This window comes from Siniperca chuatsi, linkage group LG24 (genome assembly GCF_020085105.1).
Source record: "Siniperca chuatsi isolate FFG_IHB_CAS linkage group LG24, ASM2008510v1, whole genome shotgun sequence".
Lineage (NCBI taxonomy): Eukaryota > Metazoa > Chordata > Actinopteri > Centrarchiformes > Sinipercidae > Siniperca > Siniperca chuatsi.
The window spans coordinates 2,410,038-2,436,584 of record NC_058065.1 but is presented as its reverse complement, the minus strand read 5'-3'; the positions used below and the strand labels follow the sequence as shown (position 1 = coordinate 2,436,584).

At 40.0% G+C, this 26,547-nt stretch overlaps 1 protein-coding gene and 1 long non-coding RNA gene across 3 annotated transcripts in view; one reads left to right on the top strand and one right to left on the bottom strand.

The window, feature by feature from the left end:
* Positions 1 to 2,833, bottom strand: part of LOC122872035 (zinc finger protein GLI4-like) — an 88,510-nt gene extending 85,677 nt beyond the window's left edge. Inside the window, exon 1 of one of the 2 annotated variants that reach the window (XM_044187672.1) lies at positions 2,554 to 2,833. The gene's annotated coding sequence lies outside the window, so the exon portion shown is untranslated. The remainder of the gene's footprint in view (positions 1 to 2,553) is intronic. The other variant, XM_044187671.1, reaches the window with a different exon arrangement.
* The window catches only part of LOC122872039, a 170,545-nt gene that overhangs the window by 67,293 nt on the left and 76,705 nt on the right, over positions 1 to 26,547 (top strand). The gene's annotated exons all lie outside the window — the stretch shown is intronic.

Sequence of the window (26,547 nt, the reverse complement as noted above, 5' to 3'; positions counted from 1 at the left end):
TCCAAACACACCAGAGGAAGTGTGCTGGAAGGTCAGCAGCCTGAAATTCAAACATCTGCACACTCGATTTTAGGCAGCGACGAAGGATTATGCTCATTATCGAATCATCTGTTTGTTTTTTATTAAATGAGTAATTGTTTAGTTGATTCAATTTTACAAAGCAGTGAGAGATGTCCATCATAAGTCTTTAAATTGCTGATTTTGTCAGATATTCAGTTTACAATGATATAAAACAGAGAAAAGCAGCAAATCCTCACATTTAAGAGGCTCGATCCAGAGAATGATTGGTATTTTTACTTGATAAAAGACTTAAATGATTAATTGGTTATTAGTTGTTGTCGATTGATGTTTTTTTTGTCAATGGACTATTTGATTAATTGACTAATTGTTTTTGCAGTAGTTGAGTATTGGGCCAACAAATTCAGATAGCTTAAGAAATAAACTTTAAAGACAATACGCTTTTTTCTGCCTAAATTTGCTTTAAAAAGTTTTGAATTCTCACATGGTGTAGTAAATCCAGATCTTAGACAGGTCAGATTTCTGCTGGTTTGCCCACCTGCCAGCTAAGTTGTCATAGAGCTGAAACAATTAGTCGATTACTCCATTTTTTGATGATTGATTAATTGCTATTTTTTTAGGGGAAAATGCCTGAAATGTTCTGGTTTCAGCTGGTTTCTATTGGTCAGACAAAAAAAAAGTATCTTTCCAGGTTGGAAAATTAGGATTGGCATTTTGAATCTTCAGATTAATCATGGCTGCAGCTAGTTATAGGTCCTAAATTTGAACCTGCTGGTTATTTTTGTAATACAGAGGAAAGAAAGAAACTACAAACTCTGCTCACATACATCTGATAACTCGTCTCAGTCATCTGTCATTGCACCGCTTGCACCTACAAATTTAATTTGTGTGTTTCAGCAGGTTTGGAGGTTTTGGTGGTGAATTTTAAAAGATGCAAAACCCTTTGGGTTTTGTGGATTTACTCCCCTGCTTGTGTAAAGCCACCGATGCTTCTTTTCTCCACAAAACCCACAAGGAACAACTGCCCCGGGGCCACATGGCGTAATTGGTGTGGACTTGTTGTTTTGTGGGATAAGAGACTTTTGAGTCCTCACAGCGGGGCGTTTTACTCACTTCCAATTCACATTTAACGCGCCCTGCATGCCAGACTCCTTTCTTTCCTTTTCTTGTTTTTTTGCACCGAATCCATCATTTCCCTGCGTTTTTCAGTCATTAAACTCTCCACAGATGTGCCAAAGAATCAGAGCTGCAATCAGTAATGATGAACAAACGGGACGCGGGGGTGGAAATGTGTGAAAATGACAGCGAGGGAAGGCGCTCGGGGCAGGATGAAAGCAACATCCCCATCACAGGTTTGGGAAGCCCCCATGTCATCCTGAATAATGTGGCCCCATTATTTCTTCACATCTTTTCACTCCCCCCTGCTCCCTGACTGCTAGAACTCTTCATTCTGCACAATAGCAAATGCACTAAAACTTTTTTTCTGATGCAAATGAATGCAACCGGCCATTCAGCATTAAAAAAAAAAAAATCTAATCCGAGGCAAAGGGAAACCAGCCTGGAGGTTTTTAGATTCATTTTGTTGTTTTACTTTCTTACATTTATCTTGTTAAATCATAAAAAAATGTACTGCTGATTGCTGCAATGATTTAGCTTCAACATCCAACAAAAGAAAACAGTTGGACCTTAATCTGTGAGGCCTCTTACTGCAGATTCATATGTAGCTGCAGAAAAAGACTACAATCATTAAATCTCTAATTTTAACGTTTCAAGCAGCTTATGTGCTTATTTGAGGGGAAATCAACACAAGCTGTAAGTAATAAAACCTGACTTCCTCTGCAAAAAACATAAGTGATTAATTTCAACTTGTTTTAATGATACAAACAGATACTTTGACTAGACAATTTCAATTTCTTTGAAAAATAATTATAGATAAAAAGGTGCAAAAAGATCCCAGAAAAAATAGGGAGGGAACAAAAAAACTTTTCTTAAGATGTGAAGAAGTTTAAAATCATTCCTGTGCCAGCTGGTTTACCAGAGAGCATCTTAAATATCAGGTTGCAAATTCCTGGAATTCCAGCTTTAATGTAAACCTCAAATAACTATTTCCAAGAAATTCCCTCATTTCAAACATTCAGTGTGAAAAAAGCTGTTCTGTCTTCGCTGTGTTGTTTATTTGTTCTAATAATTACATACAATGATAATATAATATGCAGCTAAGCCAGTCAGTATATGTTAAAGATTTGGGGAATATTGTAGTGATATTAATGAAGATTTAAAGAGTGAGTCAGTGGCTTAAAGAAATATTATAGAAATATTGTAGTGATATTACAGAATGTAAAACACCACAAAGTGCAAGAATCTCCTGATGAGGTCCTTGTGAGGAACAGGACTTAATGAAAGCCTTAAAAGAATAAGAAAACATCTGCTACAGTGACAGTTCAGTGGTTTGTTCTTGGATTTCTAAACTCACTCCATTACTCTGACTTCAGACAGTTTTCCCATGAGCACATGGCAGCAGCGACTCAAACTCACCAAAGTGTCCCCTCTTCGACTTTTTGTCCGGACAGCTCTCCTCCTCTCGACTCCTCGGCCTCGTTTTCCCTTCTTCACGTTTTATTTTTTTTTTTAAAGTCAAACTTTTTCTCTCAGCGAGGAAGAAATAAAAGCACCACGCAGAAATCCCCCGCAAAAAAAACAACAACCCTGAAATCCCATCTACAGGACGGCGCGCGGAGCACAGCGCGGGTGTGGGGAAAGTAAGTCCTTCCCAAAACGAGTCTGCGCCCTCAGCATGGATGCGAAACAAGACGGGGAAAGTTCACTTCTCCGCATCACGGATCCATCCCGCTGAGGTGAAGTCTGAACACCGCAAAACAAACACCCGAGTGACTTTTCGAAGTAAAGACACGCAACTTTTTCACCGTCGGATGTTTCATCTGGATGCTGCGCAGCTTTGGAGACTCCAGGATGCGCTGGTTTTCACCGCGCCCACTCCTCTCTGCACTTCACTTCTTTCCCTCCTTCCTCTCCCAGCTGACCCCCTCCTCCCCCACTCCCTCCCTCCCTCTCCGGGTTCAGATAGGACAGACCAGACAAACCGCCGGTGCATTAAGGATGTCATAATCAAAGTAGTCTTTTAAACGATTAAGACAGCATCTGCTTATTCAGTCGTTAATTATATGTAATCAATAACCCAATACAGATGATTGATTATAAAATCATTTGAAGATGGAGCATGTTGGCTGTTTGGAAGGATTAGGTTTGGGAAAGTATTTATCTCTGGCAGCCAGCAGCCATCAGTTAATGAGTTATGATGATTGGAAATATTGCTGGTTTGATGCCCTTTGATCTTTTTACCATTTGTGTCCTTATCACTTATCTATACTTTTGTATGTTTCCCTTTTGAATGAATCAGAAATATTGATCGTCATTTAGATAGTACTGGCTGTTTCCACATTTTCTAAAATCAGGTGGGGTTGTTTTTATTCTTTGCCATAGCCAATTCTAACTTCCCTCATTCACTTCAATGCAGTTTTCCCTTCATCAGTTGAATAATATTAATAATATTAATAATAATATAAGAATTACTCTCGTTCATTAACTGACGGGTTCAGCTATTTAAATGAAAGGTAAGTGAGGAAAATCTGCATATATCTGTATACTATCATACAGTATAAGCACCTCTGAAGCATTAACAGGGAATCTATGAATACAGCAGATTAAAGGGCGCCATAAAGCACAATAACATTAACATATATAAACATTTTTATACCATTGATTTGCTCTGAGTATAAGGGGATTTTATGGAATACTATAGGAGATTAAATATCATAAAGACCCCTGTAGATACAGGACTCTTCCAGTGATCTTTCCTTCAGGGAAGGGTTTCCTGTCTATACTGAACTGAGCTGCTGCAGTGTATTTAGAAGGTAGTATTACTTTAATTCTGGGATCATTAAACACTTCAAATCTAATTTCCTTTGACAGTTTTGAGACGCATCTGCTGAGATGTGTGATGGGATGCGCTGTCGCACCATGGAGGTTCATTTCAAATGAAATACTGACATCTACTGGCAGTTTGAGTGTCCTGCAGGTGCATCTCAGATACTGTGTTTCATGCAAGTCTTCTGATTAACACAGTCAAGGAGTTCTTGCACTAATAAAATCAATAAAAAATGTAAAAATAAGAGATGCTGTCCTCAATAAGTAGATGTATATTACTGCCTCCATTTCTAAATGTCTGTTTTGTTGTTTTTTTTACTATACTTTTCTACCTCGTTACTTCAAAAGCAGTCAGCTTTAAACCACAGATGTCCACCTGATTGAAGCTTTAGCCTTTTCTTATTTTGTGTTTAGTATATGAGCTTCGGGTCAGGGTGATCCTTATTGTATATATATGATCATTGCAATCTTTTTGAGGCAATGTAGTTGATTTTCGTGACAGATTAGCCTCAGTCGTGGTGCAGTTTAACTCCAGGAAGGCCTTGTGGGACGTGGCTCCGTCTCTGCAGAGCTCCCTGTGGAGGAGGCGGCTGCTGGTGGCTGCAGTATCCATATAGTGGTAGAATAATGTGCCAGCGCATAATAATAGTTATATCCCTATCAATTCTTTGAGGCAGATACTATTGATATCTGAGAGTTGAAAGAATATGATATTGTTACTTCGTACTAACTTATATTCAGTATTTTCACAGAAACAAATAACATTAACATTTTTGACTTAAATGTATGTGTGTGAAGAGGTGTGAGCGAGACATGCACTGAGCATGACGCTTGGTGGAAACTGTGCCCTCTGGTGGACAAACTGGCTGCAGTTCATTGTTATGTATCAGCTGACAAACACTCTGATACCAAATATCTGTGATTAGTTCACATCAGCTGATATATTGGTTGGGCTCTTGTGTGTCAGGTATACATTTGCTTTGGGATCGTTTTCAACCAACGTGCAACTCTCAGATGCCAAATTAGTTTCTTTTGGATGTAAATCCTTTCAGTGTGCGGAAGTTAAGATTTAAAACAGTTTACGAGGTGATGTGAGATCATCAGAAACAGCCAGTGACGGAAGAAGTATTGAGATCCTTTATAAGTAAAAGTGGAAATGCTATAAAAAATACTGCATTCAAAATGTTAAGTGAAAGTAGTACTTAAAGTATCAAGAGTAAAAGTATTATCCAGAATGGCCCCTTCTGGAGTGTTTTATTGTTTCATATATTATACTCGTGTATTATTATTATTATTATTGATGGATTCATTTGATAACATTTTAATGTTGCAGCTGGTGGAGATAATTCTACCTACTTTATATACTGCTGAGTAGTTTAATCAAGAACAACATATGTCATATATATATATATATATATATATATATATATATATATATATATATATATATATATATATAGTAAACTGTATATATAGAGTGGTTTGGAAGCAGCAAAAAGGTCCGTTAGCGCCACCTGCTGGTGCGCAGTGAGAATCTAATCTTAGAACAATTTTCTAACAAGAACACAAAATGCAACACAACAATAAACTTTTGTCAAATTACACAGCTCTCCAATTAATGGAAGAAAAATGGTGTCTTGGATGTCTCTCTAAACTTTGAAATTTGCTTCCATTTTGTTGGGCAACAAATGAACAAAAGCAACACTCTCCTGTGCTTTGTCTGTCTCTTACAAATCATGAAACAGTGTGGTGTTTTTAAGTTGAGGCACTGACCTGTAAAGCTTTGGTAAAACAATAAAACAACTTTTTTCCCCTTGTATGATCCCTTTATACTCTTGGAAGAAGTAAATGACCATCTGCAGCCTGACTACAGACTGCATCAGTGTGGCCGGCCAGCTCAAGTGCACGACGATGAAATGAGTCAAATTAAATGAAAATAAAACACGGAAATTATATCATAACTGTTAAAAAATGATGGTATCATTTGTACCACTGCCATGTGGAAATAATCTTACCTCCGAGCAAAAATAATATTAAATATCTTTTTAAACTGTTGCGTGAGAAATCTTTTCCCCCATCTTGCCATCTGATACTGATGACTTCCACAGAACTGCGTCGGCTCGTGAGACGTTACTGTGTTCGTATCTGTCCCCAGTGTGGGAAAAACTGGAGAATCTGCTTTATTAGGTTTTTAAATTCAAGTACGTCAGAGTTGCTGGAGATAAAAGTTCACAGCTTCAGTCCGTCAGCTGACACATAAGACTGTTGAAGTGCCCTGGAGCCAGGCACTGAACGTGTAGCTGCCAAAAAGTGAAAGGAATACATTATATTTCACTATTTTATATCTGTAATCTGTGCTCTTCAGTGCGTTTCAGGAGTTATATTGTGACAAAGTGTTGTTTCCTACAATTCCCAGAATACCAGCTACAACTGGCTGTTGTAGGTGTTGAAAACTGTCTCTGGTGTTTCTTGTTCTCTTATAGTTTTGTGTCTGTATTATTGTTGAACAAAAATGGCAACTTTAGAAGGAAGGCCTCGCTCCAAACTAGATGTTTAAATAAGATAAGGTAAAATCTTTGATCCCCAGCTGGAAAATTCTCATTAGAAAAGAAGAAAATCGCAAAGGAGGTCGGACAGATGAAAAACAAAAAGAACTAGTTATCCATTGAAATAAGAAAAATGCACCATCAACACAAAAAAATCTCACATAAATGCAAAATACGTCATAAGTACCTGTTCTTTTTAACACATTTCTAATGTTTTGGGGTGAGTTTTGCTCTAAATGTCTTGTTGATGCATCAAACCTTTTTCTTATACGATGAGGGTTTGATTAAGGATTCATTGAAAATAAACATGAGAATGAGAAGAGAAAATAAAATACAAATCAAACACTATGAAAAGAATACAAGGTATTACAAAGGTAGTAAATGGAAGTGATCAAATAGTAACAATATTTAACAGGCTTGCTAAGTCAGAGTAGCAGTACAGTATTGTGACTTTTTTCCAAATTACGTGTGTTGGCAAAACATTAAGAACGTGCTTTTAATCCTGAGCGGTAATATGTTTGAAAATGAAACTCATTATCTTGGCGTAAGTATTGAAAGTAAATATTGTTCACCTGGTGGCGTGATGTACCTGTGTGTCCAGTCTAAATACTTCAAGGTCTAACGTTTGACTCGGTCCACATCTGCGCCGCCTCGGTCTCAGCTGTGACTCGTCTGCTTTAGTCTTCAGTAGGTCTGTCTCAGAAAACACATGTTAGACGACCCTTTGACCTTTAATATCCGCTGAGTTTATTTGGTACGTCCCCCCTCCTCCCTCGCCTCCCTGCTCCGATGCGTATTAAATCAGATATGCTGAATGGAGAAACAACGCCGCCCCCCCCTGCCATCTCTTACTTAACCCTACGCGACCTCAGGTTTTCCTAAGTAAATTGATTTAGACCCGAGTCTCCACTGTGTTTGCTATGACTGACCGGGCGGCTCTATTGACCTTAATTTAGGGGACCAGATTAATATATAGCCCCCATCTCAGCCCTGTTTTTCAGTGTTGTTTCAAATGGGTGGGGTGACGACATCAGTGTCAAAAAAACAGGATGTGCGAAAGAGGCTGAGCAGCTCTGTTCTTTGAATGCGGTTCAAAGGCAGATACTGAGACCACAGGTTGGCCTTCATCAACACTGAGCGCTGTGGGTCAGTGTTGATGACAGGCCTGCTTTGTTCTAACTGTGGATCAACACAGAGCGCTTGTCTCATCATTGCTGTGTTCAATTTGAGGTATGGAGGTATCCGTCGTAGAGATGTCTGCATTTCTTGAATATTATGGGACTACATGGCATCTTTTTGATGCTTTGAGCACCACAAGCTAAGGATTTTGAACTTGAGCAGTCGTGGTGAAGTAGACGTAAAAATGGTTGTGGTTTTCATGCTCACATTCTCACAATAACAATGTTAACATGCTTGTGTTCACGTGCTAACATTTGCTAATTAGCAAATGTACAGCTGAGGCTGATGGGAATGTCATTAGTTTGGTCATAAACGCAATCAGAAAAGTATTGGACAAATACAAATTTTGACCTGACAATGGCGCTAGATGACAAGTCTATACAAATCATTCTAAAGGCAACAACTTCCATGGCAATCCATCCAAGTATCATCAGTCAAACCTGCTGGTGGCACTAGAGGAAAAACTCAAGTCTTTAGGATTCATCATCTGGGAACTACGAATGTACAACATTTGGTTCCAGTCCATCTAGAAGATGTCGAGATATTTCACTGGACATGTGAAAACGTTGACCTGCTGGTGGCCCTGGATGAAAAGTCAGGGGATCACCAAAGTTGCTACTCTGAACCAAAGTTACGGACCAACTGATCGACACTGCTATCATTAGTCCCATGCTTCTAGAAATACTTGTCTCAAATTCCCAATTCAGAGGCTGCCTCAAAGTTGCAGATTTGCAAACAGGTTTATCAGATTGTCTGATACCTGATTCAAAAGAGAAATAACCAAATTTGTAGGACACGATCAGTGTATTGCTTCGCTGTATCCCATAATCCACTGTGGGTCGATCAATTTTTAAATAAAGTCTTCAGGTGACTCTCATCATCTCTTAAAGTCAAGGAAACATCATGTCGTATTCACCCGGTGTTTGCAATCAGGTGATCAGTAGCTGGTAAATTTAGACATAATGTGAACGACACCAGTTAACATGTTGTTCATCACTCGTAATTTAGGTTTTCACACTTCACACTTTCTTGTTCGTTTGAGGGATTCATCATGGTTATAAACTTGGACATGTTTTATTTTTCAAGTGGACCAGGAGCGCCTGAACCATAGGTTTTGGTCTCTGTGAGGTCCGTCTCATTTCGGGAAGGAGGAGCAGGTTCAGTCTGACAGTCAACTCTTCTTTCCCGTGCACTTTCTCTGGTTTTAGGAAATAAATGTCCACAAAACAAGACTTTCATGTAGTAAAGTTTTTCTCAAGATAACTATTTTAAATCGCACAAGCCCTCATTAGTTACTCCGAAAGGTAGAATTTATTTCTTGTTCATATTGTCTTGTGTACTAGTTTTTCTGCATTTACATCAGCTTCAGCTTTACAGAGAACACTTCACTCTTTTTCAATTAAAATAAATGATTGCAGTGTTTCTTTTTCCATTAACTGGCAGGGGACACGATTTTGAATCCCATGTTTGACACTAATAGTTTGACAATCTGCCCTCCGCCTCCGTCATCCATTCATCGAAACCAGCAGCCCCAAAAGTTCCCATGCTGTGTAGGGTGCCGCTTGTATGTAAATGTGTGTGTGTGTGTGTGTTTGTCTGCTGGCTCTGGGCCAAGTGAAATCTGTCAGTCTTTTAGAGACCCATCAGCCTCTGTCTGGCAGGACAATGAAGTTGACACAGACTCCCCTGCCGTCTCCGCCTGTCTCGCTGTCTGACTGATGACACAGATTCATTCACACCCAGCAGGTCTGAGGCCGTTTATCACTCTCTGCACTTTTTCTTCATTTAGCTCATTTGTGACAACGATGCCATCTGAACTCCAAATAACAGCAGAGTAAGCCTGAAAGTTCGGTCATAACAATCTAAACTCTAGGTCCACTTACTGGCTTGTTCCAGAGCTTTGAACTGTATCACATGGTCTTCATCAGCAGATGGAGTTTGCCCAGTTGTCATGAACAGTAGATGTTCAAGCTTTCCATTTTCAACTTCTCGTCCATGTTAGCTTAAAAGTTGAGCTTGTAAGTTCATTCTTGGAAACAGCAGTTAACAAAACAATATCCACTCAAAGTACACTTACTTGCTTGTTCTGGAGCTTTCAACTGTATTTCTTCGCTCAGTTATCAAAATTCACCAAATCTATTCTAACTGGGTTCCTCCTGTGTTCTTAACTGGTGTGAACACAGAAGAAGAAGGACGCAGACAAATCCGTGATGCTTACATGTGATGTGACTGTTTCTTCCACTTTCCGTCATGAATGTATGACGAAACACTCTCTGGGGAACAAAAGGTTGTTCCAGCAGCAAAACCCATGCTTTAATTGAGGAACATGTTTGAGTTTCCACCACATGAAGATGAGGCATCTCCGTGAAGTTATGAAAATAAAGAAATGAGAGAAGCCTGTCTCCAAAGTATTCTGGTCCTTCGTCTGCTTTAGTCACAGCTGTGAAAGAATTTGCATGTAAAGTTAATATTCACTTTATCTCTCTGTATCTTAAAATCCCTTCGTAGACCCGTCAGGTGTATGTGTGGTACTTTCTCAGCTGACAAGTACACTGATATATTGGTACATAAATATGAAGATTCAGTAAGGGGTATATAGTCAAGTCTGTAGTGTAATGTTTTGTCTACAGTATGTACTCCTTCTAAACTAAAGACACCTTCCAGTCTCTTTTCCACCTTTATCTTTTTCTTTAAATCTTCAGTCAGTTAGACCTTCATTACTTTCTTTCCATGTTTCTCTGTTTAAACTTCTGTATCCTGTGTTTCTCCCTCGCTTCTGTCTCCTCTCTCCTCATCCCCCTTCCTTCACATTCTCGAAATATAAAGCCCCCGAATAAAAAATCTGACAGTGCATGAAGTAGGGATTTAACTGGCATAGTGTTAGTTACAGCAATTGTGGATCAACAACATACTTTTGTAATGTCAAGGTTAGAAGCTATGGAGTTAACATGAGTCCGGTTATCTGGTGCAGCACATTACACATAAAATCAGATGTCCTTTCTCTTAATAAGATGTCCTTATTGGTCTGCTCCATGAGAGCAGCTCCAGTAAATGTTCATGCATGCTAGCTTCAGGGAAGAGGGTTTGTTTGTTTTAACTTCCGTGATTGGGTGGTGGGTTGATGGCCGCTATGAGGATACAATGTTCCAGCAGAGAAGAAAAGGAGTTACCCAGAATTTGCTGAAGAAACTGCGAGGTAACCTAGTTTGAGTGCACTAAAAATTTCTGAATTTGAGAGGTGGGTAAACAGCGTTTACGTTTGTCTACCCTTAATTGATTTCCCTCATAATCCAGGTTTTAACTGCCTGGCAGCATGGCCTGCTGGTTTGAGAGATTATCCTGCATTCAAAAGGTGCAGATGCTTCGGCCATTGAGTATTTTTCTTGCTCAAGTGTCCCTGAGCAAGACTCTCAAGCACTCAACCTATACAAATTGTTCTGTATGAGAGCATCAGCCACATCGAGCGCTAAAAATGTAAATTCCTGTTGGCTTTGGGAGAAAACGAAGACGCCATTCTCTGCACAAAGCGCGTAAAGCAGCCGGCTCTAACGGCCCCTGAGCCGATTCTCAGATAAGTCTCTTTGTGCCCAAGCCTTGCAGATGGGAGTGTGTTTTGCTCTGTAGACCGTCCGTTCTCATGTCTGACATCATGTATGGGGGCACTTGTCTCAGCCGACTGGACACACGTGGCCCTCTCCAAAACCCGGTGACACGCCAACAATGCATGTCAGCGTTGTCGTCGAGGACTTGCGGGCTCCACGCTGGGCAAAGCCGAGGGAAAGTCACACTCAAGTGATCTGAGAGGAGATGAATGTCAAGTGCAGAGTGGGGTCCCCTCGCGGAGGTCCCGTCACATCTGACCAGTCCCATCGCCCTGTTCTCACTGTGGAGTTGCTGTTGGTTTGGTTCACATTGGTCTTTGTGGTGACTTCTTTCGGGAGCTACATCACATGAGGCCTGCGTTGGAGTGGCAACTGTTTGGGCTTGGTCTGACATCCTTCCTCTACCATTTAGGGCTCCTTTCTATGGCACAGAATAGTTTTGTGCTTGCAGTAAGTTGTAAAATCTCAGCAGGAAACGGCAGGATTTTCTTACGGTTGTGCGAAAGCTTCATTACAGCAATCAAACATTTTCGTATTTTCACTTTAGCTGAAGAATCACACGAGTTCTTTATGCTTGTGTGCTTATGGAACTTTTTCAAAACCCAGCTGATGAACTCCAAACTGCACCGACATTAAAATTAAAATGAAGTTGGAGGAGTTTGTTTTTTGCAGACCTAACCCCGACCGAATAAGGGGCCATTCCACCAAATTTGCAACGTGGAGTAATTTCTTCTCGCTCATGTGCATAAGAGAGCCCTGAAAATCTGCAATGTGTGAGCCACAGTCATTTGTAAAACGTGACATTGCCACCATTTGCGATCTATGTTTAGGCAGCGCTCACAATTAGCTTTGGTGAAATGGGCCCCAGGTTGTTCACTCCAAGAACTCCCTTATCTCGTGCAAAAATGAAGAATAAATCAATTCTAGAAATCTGGTGTGCACTTCATTCGTTGTTTACTTTGCTGATTTAGCACAGTGGCTCTTAAATGTTTATTATGACATAGTGTTTAGGTTGGTGTGTATGCGCGGGTACATACCTGCGTGTGTGTGTGTGTGTGTGTGTGTGTGTGTGTGTGTGTGTGTGTTTTCTCTCCCTGTGGTGTCTAATTCTGTTCATTTGTCACATATAGAACAGTAGTAATTGCTGCATTGTGTTTTAATTAGATCTGTGCACAGACCCTTCATTCAAACAGTGCCTTCCCTCAGAAACCCTTCAATCAGCAGCCATTTTGTCAGGAACAAGAGCCACGACTGTTTGACAGAAAAAATGGGGGCACTGTGACATTATTAGCACCATTGTGCCAACGTACCGCGTGGTGAGCTGTCATTCGTCCGGACCGGGCTGTGAATGAGGGACAGAGGGAGGGAGATGGAGGGAAAGAAACAAGATTAGAGCCCAGGGATGAAGGCAGGTTTGGCCCCATTGTGCTCCGGCGTTGAGAAACGCTCGATCTGCAGCAGCAGGGCAGCTTCCGTTCAGCCATTGTGACTTGTTGAGGGGTGTTCACGGGAGGCTCGGGGCCCCCACAGCTAAACCTGCCTGTGGATTTATAAACACCGGGTGTCCGCTACCTCATTTCAGTGCCATGGGCCAACATGAGAGACGTGAGATTGATGTGATGTTTCTATTTTCTGATTTATCAAGGGGTTGCTGATGAAGCCCCACGCTCTCAAAAGGTCACGTTCAGACGGAAAACAGCACTTTGCCTCTCTGTCTGTGACGATCGCAACAGAAACACCATTCATGTTACAAAGTAATCTACCGGGAATGCGCCCTTGCAAGTGTTTGATTGGCCAGAGCAATGTAACGGTAAATGGACTGCATTTATATAGGGCTTTTCTAGTGTACCGACCACTCAAAGCGCTTTACAACACATGCCAACATTCACTGATGGCAGAGACTGCCATGCAAGGTGCCAACCTGCTCATCAGGAGGGGTTAGGGGTTCAGTGTCTTGCTCAAGGACACTTCGACACTCTCTGGATCCTTCCGATTACTAGACGACCGCTCTACCTCCTGAGCCATGTTCATGACAATTAAAAAAAACAACCAGTTTCGGCCTTGGCAGCTCTTCATCAGGCCTCCTTAAAATGCTTTGCCACTGGGTAGTCCACATTTTGCATTTTTATTGCATATTTGTGTTCAGAGACTCTATCCGTTAGGCGTCTTTTTGTGCGTCTTGCGGAAAAACCTGGACAAACAAGACGCTACACCACACAGGTGGTGTTACAGTTATTAATATTTCTCCAGTTGTGTGTCCTACCATTTTTGCAATCAAGAAAAGTTTTGTTTCAGTGACACTGGAGCAATACTACGTCAGAGGCACTTGAAGCTACCTGCGGGCTTCCTCAGCCACGTAGCCCCTCTGCTTGCTCGGAAATAACTTTGTATTTTTCTTTTATAGTTCCCGGATCTTCGCCAAAAACATATCATCTATTCATTGGTCCATGGCCTAACCTCCAATTAAACTTTTTTTTGTTACGGACAGTTACACAATTTTGTACTAAATCATCTTTAGTGGGCATACACAATAATATCTCTTTTGGTATGTTTGGCATGAGAAAGTTATCAGTATAATTTCCCACCTTGCCCGATTTCAGTCCACGTTGATGTCAAGTGAGCGAGGCATGTTCATCCCTGAGTACCAGGGTTATTTGTACTATCCTATAGCAACTCAGTCACCAGGCGTGATGGATAGACCACGCAGAGAAAGAAAACCGCTCTGAAACCACAAAGTATTTTCACCTGAATAAACTCAGATTCCAGGGTGATCCAGTTCTTCTTCGGGCCTGTTTCGAATGTTATGCAGTTTACAGGCGCTTTCGTTGGAGGCTGAATTAAAGTTGACCCAAGCTTTTGTTACGGTGTGAAGCCCGACTTGGGTAATTCGGCGTGACGCTTGTGGACCTCAGTAGGGAGAGGACGAATGCATGAAATTACATCAGTTTGTGAGTTCTGCTCAGAAAAGAAAACCACTTAGAGGGATATCAGTTCTGTGTTTGTAGCAGAGAAAGATGAAGTCATGTTTGACCACAGCAGCTTCGGCCACTAGAGGTCAGGAAGCAGCTGTTGTCTGAAGACAATACTCCTGGATCAGTTTTATTGGGAAGACATTGAACTTCAAGTCTTGTTTGTTTCTCAGTGCTCTGAACTTGACTCCATCCTGCAAATTAAATTCCTTCATCTTTGAGATCCCACTCTGTCTGAAAACTGAAATAAAGGTCCGTCTGGAATTTTAAAGGGTCGCTTATTGAAGAAGATATATTCATTTCAGGAACAAATGAAGGGAAATTCTTCAAAAAATGACAGGTAACCCTTAAGAAAAATGATATATATAGCCATATATGAACATATATATTATAAAATGGACTATATATGCTTACATGAACATATACATTGACCCAAAATCTGTCTATATGCGCTAATATGTAGCAGAAATGCACATATACAGTAATATGTATGTAGGACACATGTATTTCTAATATATGTTATTTGAATATATTGTATTTGACATATGGGGTCTTTGTTCAAGAGTATTGTGAAAATATGGCTTTGCATACATATTACATTAATATAACAACATGAATTAAAATGTTGTAGCCCACAGGGATAACATATGCAACTTTCAGTTTGTTTTGCGAAAATATTTAATTATAGTTACTATTATATAATTATAATTATATAATTTCCTTACTATGTAAATATGTTTTCTATTACACAGACATAAAAGAAAAATAATCTGCTATAGGAAGCTCCAACATTTAGCTAAAATCTAACAGGAGCAAAACTAACCACCCTCATCTTAGAACACCAACTTTTTTATTTAAGCAAAATGTTAATGCAGTTTTAAATACATGCCTAAAGTTTTATATGTTGGGAAGTTTGTATGGTGGTGTAGTTGCACTGCACTTACAGTAATACAGTCCTTGGTTTAAATCCTTGGATGGATGTTGAAAATAAGGCATAAAATAAATTTATATAAACACTTTTGATATATTCTGAAATATATGAGGCTGCTCAATTTTTCCAGATTAATTGATTTATTAACAGGTTACAAAAACATGTGCAAATCATGCCTCTCCAGGTCTGGTTTTGATGAGTAACTCTTATTTTAGAAACCATTTTTAAGTGGTAAAAAGCTGTTTTTGTAACACTGTTTATATGTTTGTGGAAACTGAAGCTGGCATCGAGAAGATCTTTAGTTTTAGAAGATAAGGAATCAAGTATATTACCTAATAATTGTCTCTTCTGTTTTGTCTTTATTCAAAAGTAAATATTTGACTCATCCACTGGTTTCCTCCGTACCTTTTCGAACATTTTAATTTGTGTAATTCTGACAAAACATTGTTGGAGGAGGAATATTTTACCTCCCTGGTGGTGTTTGGTTCATGATGTGGAGGGGAAGGTGGCAGCCTTCACCCCAGGCCACTGTCCCATGTCGGGGGAGTGTATCACATGGCTGTCTGCCTCATCCATCACTGAGCAGGAGGGTGTGTGTGTGTGTGTGTGTGTGTGTGTGTGTGTGTGCAGTTTGTTTCTGTACATCACTCATATTAAATATTTAGGAGAAACCTCCACCAAAACTAGCTGCCAAAAGTCGAAATTGTCTTTTAATTTCATGCCGTGAGCTCACACTTTTATCCAGAATGACTAAAAATACTTTAATTTAATTAATGACCACCGTTACAAGCAACTAATAGTAGAAAGGTCAAGGGTCAACAGATGTAACGAAATATCCCTGTGACCCTGCAGCGGTCAAGTCTGATACACAAATGTGAGGAGAGGAAATAAGAGAAGCTGAGGAGATGGGCGGAGGTAGAGAGATTTGTTTTTTTTTTAACTTCAAAACAGGGTCCAAGAGAGAAATATGTGATTAATGGGAAGTCAGAAACTGGATGAGTTTTTTAAATATTTCCAAGAAGGATCAGAATTATCTTCACCTCTCGTCTGTGACCTTAAATTCATGTTTAATCTGCTTGTTATACAATTGGGTTTGGTGCTCTTCATTTTGCTACAAGCCACACTGGATACATTTTTAATCAGGCTTTTTAATAACTTTAAATATTAATGCTACATAGCGCTAACAATTAGCCCTGAGAGGGGTGTTGATGAGTCCTCTGTTACCCTGCCTATCCTACCAAACACACCATATTCCCTCCCACAACCCATTGTGGAACTAGAAAGCATTCAGAGAGCACAGACCTCCAACACAACTGCACAATCCTCCCATGGCCAATGCATTCATTTACAAAGAACACATAAAGTTAGCCGGTTAATTTGTGGCCTATTACAAGACACCAATGTAGGTAAACCACTTAAAAAACACATTATATCTTCCTAAAACACACATTAAAAACCAAAAAACAATGTCAGTCATAACATTTTACGTCTATCTACAAAATTTCAACTAATATCCTCATATAAATAGTTTCAAATACAGTGATTGATACTGAGAAACAAATTGAGATAATGTGAATCAAGTGTGAGTGGAGGTGCTGTGGACGTCTTCTTGTGTAGGGGAATGTTAACACTTTATTTTACGAGTCAGTAATTTCGTAATCATTTCTGAATAATTACTTATTTTCTGTAATTTGGTACTAATTAGAAGGAAAATGGGAACTTCCTTGACAGAAAGGCGCATTCATTTATTATTGGAAACTTTATTCTTTTTATATGTTGAATTGTATGCATACCTGTACACAGATCTCACATTTTTGTCTCTTTCACTGACAATTAAACATTTGCCTTTTACTTAACTGTAACCACAATCTTTCCCTAACCTTAACCTCGCCATAATTGCCAGGCACAGATTGTAGAAACCAAGAATAAACACTCTACTTGTAATTGAACATAATCAGGGGTTTTGCAGACTATATAGACGTGCTTGTCTGGCTATAGATTGCACTTGTGTTGCATAAATCAGGTCTCCAATCATATGCTCATTAGGTTGTGAACATATTGTTCTCTTATGCCCACCTGTGCGGGTCATTCATTGGACAGGAATCCCGATCAGTCTGCTTTTATTGGCTAACCTGACTCTATGTAGCCAATGATTAAGCTTTCATGAATGCCCATCTCACCCGGCATCTCATCTGTGCCAGTTTTACATCAGATGTAATTTTGACAAAAATAAATGACACAAACTTTGACGTGTTATTCAACTCCAACAAGTTTTATTATGTACTGAAATAGATACCAATGATTGCCTGGAAGGGAGACATCTTAAAAACAATGTCATCAGTAATGTAAAGTGTACATGATTTGTAGTAAGACATAAAACTTGTTATGGTCCTTTAAATTCAGTTCCAGGTAACTTTAAACAGGTACTGAAAACAATTAAATAAATTCTTATTTTTTTATTTCTACAATAAACACCTACATACTCATGCTGTGTCACCTGTTCAGATGCCTCAGGTGTTTTCTCTCACCTCAGTTTAACGTTGGGCGGCAGAGTCTCCGCCTCGTCTTCCTAAAGGTTACAGGTACGATGACATATGGCTCCACAGCAGCCATACGTCTTGTCAAAGTGCCCTCGGGCAAGACACTGAAGCTGTACCTGCTGTTCAGCCTGTGGCGCTCTGACTGGCGCCTGCTCCGCTCCTGGCCAGCCATGTTTTAGTTTCAGCTTTTGTTCAGCTGGCAGCTGATTGGTGATGACATGACTGGAGGAGGAACGTGAGAAGGGAAAGGAAGGTGTGTGTCAGTGTGTTTCTGTCTGAGTCTGTGTGACTGTAATCATATTTAAGTGGGAGGATGGTTGATTTAGGATGAGGGAATATCAGCTCCAGGTGTGTATATGTGTGATTATTGTATTTTAACAGTTATCGAGGAAAATACTGCAAAGTGAAGGTGTTTTGTTGGCGGACATTTTACTAAGGCTTTAGTTGAAGATGAGAAAGAAAATTGAAAAAAAAAAACGTTTTAGTTGACTAATCTTAACCAAACCTTAACTCTAACTCTAACAACCTATTTTGGAGTTTATGAATGAGGTCTAGTTAAATGTAATTGGAAGTGGATGCTTGTGAGTAAAATCCCCATCTTATCAAGTAATTTCTGTCTATAATCGACTCCTAAAAAAACATTTTCCTTAAAGCGAGTGAAACAAGCTGCCAGTGCTGTCAGAATGCTTCAGTTTGTTTCCAATACAAATCAACTTGTCTCAAGAAATTTCTTTATATCACTGTCTGTTTCTTGAAACAAGAAAAGAAAAAGGTTTCCCTTGTTTAAGAAAATATACTCTAAGGACTCAAATTACAGACAAAAATGACTTGGTATCTTTGCATTTTTATGTTTTTTCTGTGTGTGTGAAAAGCAGTTCATATCACCCAAAGTTTGAGGATCTGACCACTGAGGCTTTCAGTTCACTACAATTATCTCAAATGATACAGAATGTAACCACAAAATAAGCCTAAATTCTTAAATCGCCATCGTTACAAGTAATTTGTAGTAAAGCCTGTGAAGGTCAAAGGTCAAAGCACCCAGACAACAGATGACAAACGACCCTTGAACAGTCATGAGGAAACAGAGAAATGTGATGAGTGGAGAAAAGATTTATTGCAGTTCAGACAAGAGAGTGTGGAGAACATTAATATGGAAATAATTAGGAATGACTGGCAGCAGACCAACTTAGCTTTTCACTGCCCGCAAATATTTTGGATCTGAAGTCCTCCCTCAGCAGCCTTCTGTGCTCGATTACAAACAACAGCTCAGCTTCTGGTCAGTAACAACCTCTCTGCTATGAATCATGACAAATATAGTTTAACGTTTCTGACAGAAATCTGAAATGAGGAAGTATGGAGAGTGTGTAATTTCTCATGAAATGCCTCAGAGTTTCAAACAACCCACAAGCACTCAAGTGGGAAATTCATAATTTTTTCTCTGAGTGTTTCCAATAAAGGAGCTTCACTGCAGAATCATGTGTTCTCATCTCTAAATAAAGACATTTTATATATACACAACTCACAGCGATGCCTGAACCGTCGTCACAAGTTTTCTCAGTTTTATTTGCCCCACTAAAGATCATGTGCACTTTATCTGGGACACTTGACCCTGCAGCTGTCCTGTTAGCAGCTCGCTGTCTGTCTCATTTTGGTGGAAGCTTGCGATAGGCTTCCTCTGCATTCCAGTCTGCGAGATGAATCTCTGTCTGAAAAATGTCATCCAATAAAGCGGAGTGCACATGTTTGTGTAAGGCGAGAGGAACCGGCATCGCCATCATCCATCCATCTGGACGTCTGCAGAAGTTGGCCGTGTGCAGTCTCAGGCTGGGGAAACTTGTCTGTTTCAGGCTCCAGATGCGTCCGACCCTGGCGCATAATTCAGCGCAGGCCTCGCAGATCAAGGCATTTCCTCTGAACCCCCCGCTGACATCCATCCCAACTTTCATTAAACCCTGATACAGCCGAAAGCTCGGACGGCCGTCTGCGCCGGCGGGTGCAATCTGCGCCGCTCGACGGCATCGTTTGTGGTTAGACATGTGCGTGCGTTTGCGGCTGCAGGGGGAGGCTGGAATTCCTCTCCATCTGGGAATGAGGAAATGAGGCAGTGGGACCACGAGCTGAGAAAAGATTGTAATAAGTATCAAGGCAATACACATTCCTGACTTAAGAGTGGACATATTGGATGGCCGGGAGATGACGGGAGATAGCTCGAACATAAATATCAAATACAAGATGAACTGTGTCTGGGTAAATGGTCTCCATCTTTGCTAATGTTCTGTGAAGATTGAAGCCTTTTCTTTTTGGCCCCACTAGTGGCAGGGCCGAAAGATGACAATGTCGACTGGACCCTCTAAAACTTTGGTCCAGTCCAAAGTAAAACTGGCCAGTTTCCCATGAAATGAAATGGATGGTCCACAGAAGAGGATTCTTGAAGATGATTTTGGTGACCCCCCTGACCTTTTTTCTAGGCCGCTGCAACATATACATTTCCCTGTGACTATCACTTTGGTTCACACTGCAAAAAATCTCCATCTCATCAAGTAATTTCCTAGTTTTCTTTGCATTCAAAATAGGTTAATAATGAAGCTTCGCTGGCAGATTTATTTACTTGTTTCAAGAATTTAAAACTTTTAAGACTCATTACTGACAAAAACCAAATTCTTACAGAACTTGTAGATTTATTTCACCTTTTCACAGAAAATAAGTATCTATACCCCCGACCAGAAGGGAGTGGCTGGAACTTTACTGAAAGTGGATGGGATGTATCCATGCAGACCTTGTCTGTTTTCTCAGTCAGCCTGGTCAGGTACAGGTGGTACAGGTCAGCCTGCTGTTCCCCCTTGACTTTCCCACAGGTCAGCATACAATTACACAGAATACTCTCAATAAAAGATTTGTAAAATAGAGTAAGAATTTTGTTATCAACGTTAAAAAAGAACGTTTTCTAAGAAAGTAAATGCGCTGTTGGCCTTTTTAAAAATAGCAACTGCACATCGGTCCCAGGAGAGTTTGTGATCTATAATAAGACCAATATACTTATACTCCGTCATCACCTCAATCTCCTCTCCTCTGATCCTAGATAGAGTGGGTGGTGGAGCATCACGTCTAAAATCTAAAATCTGTTTTTTGGTCTTGGATGTGTTCACATTCAAATGTGAGGCCTCACACACAAAGTCATTTAGAACTGGACCATGTTCGATTTCATCCTGCTCCAACAGGCTGACCAAGGTGGTGTCATCTGCAAACTTAATTATATGGTGTCCAGGGTATCTGCCACGACAACAGTCCGTGTATAAAATATATAGCAAATGGTGACCCGCTGACCTTTCCTCTATAGCACCACCCAAGCCTACCAAGCAAGGCTGTGAGGCAATTTTGAAGTAGTGGCCACAGTCGGAATTGCAAGTCATGTGACGCCCACTGTCCCAAAATGACTTTCCCCATGCTTTATCATTATAAAAGATTATTTTTAAGAAATTCTAAGCTTCACAAACACTCTGACTCTTCATGTGATGAAATTTGACATGTAGTTTTAATAAAAAGTTAAAAGTGTGCATGCTTAATTGGAAGAAAAACAGTGAAATCTAAGAAAGCCATAAGAACTTTTTCGGTGTTTGGGCTCAGTGAGCAGTTTTTATCAAAATAAATGAAGTATCATCTTGGCACAAGATCCGGTTGTCTTAATACATCCATAGCACCACCTTAGGTCAAATGTTCCACTCGGACAAAAGAAATATAAAAATCTATTAGGCAGATTTCAGATCATTCCTGTTCCCCAGAGGATGAACCCTTTAGATTTTAATGACCATCATGACCTTTCCTCTATCACCACTTTCAGTACAAACTTTACACTTTTTTCTCCACTACTATTACTCTGACAATAGCTATATCATTAGTATGTTGTTTGTGTGTTGTTTCTGTACAACACCTTTATATTTGGAGGTGTAATGAACATTTTAGCCTCTAGGGGCCACTAGCATGGCTTGACTGTTTGTCATATTGACGTAGGTGTTTATGAATGGGTCTTTGGGGCAGGAGATGTGTTTGGAAGGTGTAGGAGTGTGTGTGTGTGTATGTGGAGCAAAAGGTCAGTAGGTTTCCTTTGTTTTTCCTCTCCCCTCATCTTTTTCTTCTGTTCCCACGCCGCGGCGGTGATGAATCACAATCACACAGGGTCACTTTGAACTTCAGTGCCAGGTGACCGACCCTCTCGTCCCCTCTCTCAGATAGATGCATTTGATGACAAGCGGTACTCCGGTGCGTCTGCAACACGCCGCTCTGACATGTCATCGACGTCTGGCCGGCAGCCCGCCCTGTCGCGTCATTGAACCAGAGGGAGAAGGGAGGCTCGGCGCCTCCTGATTGGTGGCTTTGTGCGCGGGGTGTAAAGGTCACAGCAGAATTTTTAGAGCGTGATAAGCTGCTGTTTGACCTTATCGCTGCGCCGGCTTAGACTGAGCTTTGTGACATATGATATGAAAGGTGCAGGGATGAAAGAGTTTACTCAACCCCTCAAATACTGTATATACCATAACACATATACATTACATCACCTGTAGTGTCTGAGGTGATAATAACTGCATGTACACAGCAAAACTCTGCATCTTATTTAGCCATTTTTGGGTCCTAAACATTTATTTTATTCAAACAAGTGAGATCATTTTAACCTGTAATGCGTTTGAGAGTTTCCCTACGGGGATAAGAGTTTCCCTACGGGAATCAATAAAGTATTTCTGATTCTGATTCTGATTGAGATCAACACACTCACGACACAAAGGTGCAAGAAGACCAAAAACATCAAATCTTGAAAACAAGAAAGCTCTGCACACATGGGAAGCTGAGTTCACAATTGTTGTTTTCATGGTCCAAATTCACAGGAACCTTCAGATACAATATATCACAAAACCGAGAATAAATCAATAGAGAAAGCAACCAGGACACCAAAATAATGAAAATACATATTAGAAATAATCAAAAGAACAGAAATATTGTCCATCACTATAACAGACCAGAGCAGAAGCGCATTTCTTCACACCAATCAACAAGCGATTCTGCTCCTCTGCTATTCTAATCACAATAAAGAGCTGATTTTTATAATAACCTCATGAATTTATAACTTAAAGCTTTGTGTTTCTGCGGGGTGTCGTTTCTTTTGCAACAATAAAGTTAAAAGTTAAGTTAAAAGGATCGCCTTGTGTGATGAGGAGGGGCACACTACTCGTCTCTCTTGCTCTCTGTTTAGAGACAACTGACAAATATGTGGAATAAGTACGTCATTTAAAATACACAATCACAAACAGCAGTGATACTATTTCTAATAAATATAGTGGATGGGCAGATCTTGATATTTTATAATGTGGGGGGAAAAAATCACTCCAGGAGAACAGGAGGGAGAGGGGCAGAGAAATCAAAAGGGTTGGCAAGCATGGGATATTATTTATCAGAATCAGATCATTTATATCATATATAATATCAATTTATATTGTTAAAATAGATTATGAATGTGGTTTCTTGCCAGATTTTATGAACAAATATCTGCAAAATTAATTGCATTCCCAACAGCCTCAGCTGTACTTTGTGTTTAGCGCTAACTAGCAAATGTTAGCGTGCTAACAAGCTAAACTAAAATTGTGAACATGGTAAATCCTGAAATGAGACATTTCTTGAAAAACAAATGTCTGCCCAGTTGCCAATTTTTTTTGTTTTTTGCATTTTGTAAACTAAACCTGGGCTGTTGCTGGACCGTGAGACAATAAACAGGATAGGAACATTTATGTTAGACAAAATCATACTTATTTTTTCAGTATTTACTCTAATCTTTGCTTATTTCATGGGGATCACTGGATAATTGTACCCCTCAGACCTCTAAAAATTATGATTCTTTTTAAGCAGTCACAAGCCAAAAGCCTTGGCAACCACTGAACCAAACAACTGCAGACTTGTTGCCTTGTTTACAGCTGTTGGTTGTAAACAGACTTAAAATGAACCGCATCAGTGAATCTGTGTACATTTTCTATTGTTTCAGCCCTGCGGTAGTCAGAGTTGGTTGCAGGGCTGTGTGACCTTGTGAATGGGGCGAGTATTTTTGCAAAAAGCCTTGAGTCTCGCTAATTTGAAAAACAATAAACCCCTTCTTGGTCTCTCACTGTGAATTTGGGTTAGAACGTCAGCCAACCACCCCCAAGTGTAAATAAAACCCAAATAAGCAAAAACAACTCTTGCTATCACCCTGTTTTGTATATGAACTCCCACTGATTTTGTGTCTTGCAGCCTGACACCTGGACTTTTATCAAAGTCACCAATTGGCTTTTCATCACGTCAGAAACATGAGATATAGATATAGAAAGACAGAGGTGAACACTGTTCCCATGGTTACTGTGAGTCATCCTGCACCAGCAGAGCTAGAGGATAAAGGAAAATGTCTGTGAATGGGTGAAGGGTTGCCCGTTTGACTGGTAAGATCTTCCCGGATAGTTTAGCCCCTGCGTTTGTTCAAACGCCTATAAACAACCTATGTTCATGTTTAGCTGACAAAGAAGTAACCACGTGAATTATAACAGAATACTGTACTGCCCCAAGTCCACTGTGTGTCAGTTGGTTGGGATTTGTTAAGGAATATGTACCACTAAATCATAATATGACCTGAAATGACCTTAAGGTCCTGCTTTATCTGGGTAGTTGTATACAAATCTAGACTTTTATTATCTAATATCCCAAATAAATTTATATTTAATCACATTATCACAGAATAATTTATACATTTCAAATTTAGGGGCCAGCTAATGTTTTAGGATAGAAGTACTAATAAGTCTCTGGGGCTGTAAGCAAAATATAATTGATGTGTATCCAACTGATGGATACTTATGTACACTAATCAGAGAGTGAGAAGAACCAGCGGGTCAATGGGGGCCCACCTGCAGGTTAATCCGGCCCTGACCAACATAACCAAGTTGTTTTTTAAACTAAACCTCACATTAAAGCTTAATTTAGACCTCTGCGTAGAAGTGCCAGTATCAATTTAATGATTAACATTAATACATGACAATGGTATGCACACTTTTAAATAAAGAATGAATAGAAAACCTCATGTCATCTCTTAAACACAAGTAACAGAGATGGTGGTCTTTTCTCCTGTAACTGGTTTCCTAAAGAAACGGTGTTCAGAGTTAAAAAGTTCATAAGGTCAAGGGTCACTGAAGAAGTGATCAAGAACACTGCATGTCATGTTCTTTGCTCAGTAAAAAAGAAAAAAACATCCAATAAACCCTGAAGAAAACTGGTTCTTAATAATCCAACATTTTAAAGTTTTACAATACCTTTAGATGCCATAAAATACAGACACCAAGATATCAGATTTCAAAACCAGCCGCGTCATCTGCTCCTGCTCCATCCTTCACGTCTGGATAACACTCAAGTCCATGTCCAAGGCTATGTGGGGTAGGTGGGGGTGTCCAAACAAGCCTGAGCGAGTAACCTGAGAGCACTGACCTGGGCGTCGGGCCGTATCGAAGGGGGACATCAGCCCGTATTGGGGGCTGGGTTATCGTTCCTGATCTCTGGACCTTTTCCAGCCCACTCCACCTCTGCTTGACCCTGCGACCTCGCTGCAGCTCTTCATGTGCCGACGCTGTTTCTTTTCCTTTTTTTCTGCGTGTGTTTGCCCAGCACTTTTAGAAGCCCAGACAACGTGTGTGAGCGTGAACATCAGATAAGAACATCCAAGGTGTGTGTATCTGTGTTTGTGGGTGAAGGAATCTGCAGTGTGTTTGTGTGTGTTAGATAAGGCCATCTAGGCTCTGTGTGTGTAGATGTCCGGTGATAGCAGCAAGTGTGTTCTTGTGTACATTTGTGTGCTGGTGTGTGAGATTAGAGGGTGGATGACAGATGTTTGTGAGTGTATTATGGCGTGTGTGACGGATGCTGCATTGGATTGATGGTGTCCAGGTTTTTAACTTTGTACCACCCACTGTTCTGGCCACAGGACTCCAGCACTATGTAGAAATTTCATGGACTTTTAGTACTATCAAAAGTAACACAAATATGAACATGAAATATATGTATTAATAGATTAGACTCTCATCTTGTCGGCCACTGTGGTCGTGAAAATAATCCAGGTACAATGCACAGCACAGTATAAGGCAAACCTAAAAAAGATGCTGTCCCCCTACCTTCGATGCAGTCTAAGAATGGAATGGAATATATCCTTGAAAACCTTATCTCGAAATAGAGAAATGAGAAATTTCTATATACTGTTGATAATATTACAAACAAGCTTTATTTATATAGCATTTTTCAAAACATATGCTACAAAGTGATTCACACACTAATCAACATAAGAACAATATAAGAAAAAAAACCAAGATAGAGTAACAAAATGATAAAACATACAACAAGAAGACAGAACTAGACTAAGAGTTTACAGCCATGCTAGCGGCTCTGTGAGGCTGTACTTAGACACAGTGGTGCTTTAAGATAAATGCTAATGTCAGCATGCTAACATTTGCTAATCAGCACTAAACACAAAGTACAGCATCCATTTAGTAGATGTTGAGATGTTTCACAGGATAAGTGAAAGCTTTCATTGTTGGTGGCACTACAGAAAAAGTCAGAGGATCACCAAAGTCGTCCTCCTGGCACCATGGATGTCTGCACAAAATTTCATGGCAATAAATCCAATTGTGGCCTCGTGGTGGCTTAAGAGGAAAAGTCAGGGGATCGCCAATATCAGCAGAATTTATCTTCTCGAGAGCCACAGAGCCGTGCCGCTAGCATGGCTAAATATGTTTAAAACCCCTTTGTCATCTCATCTATAGACAC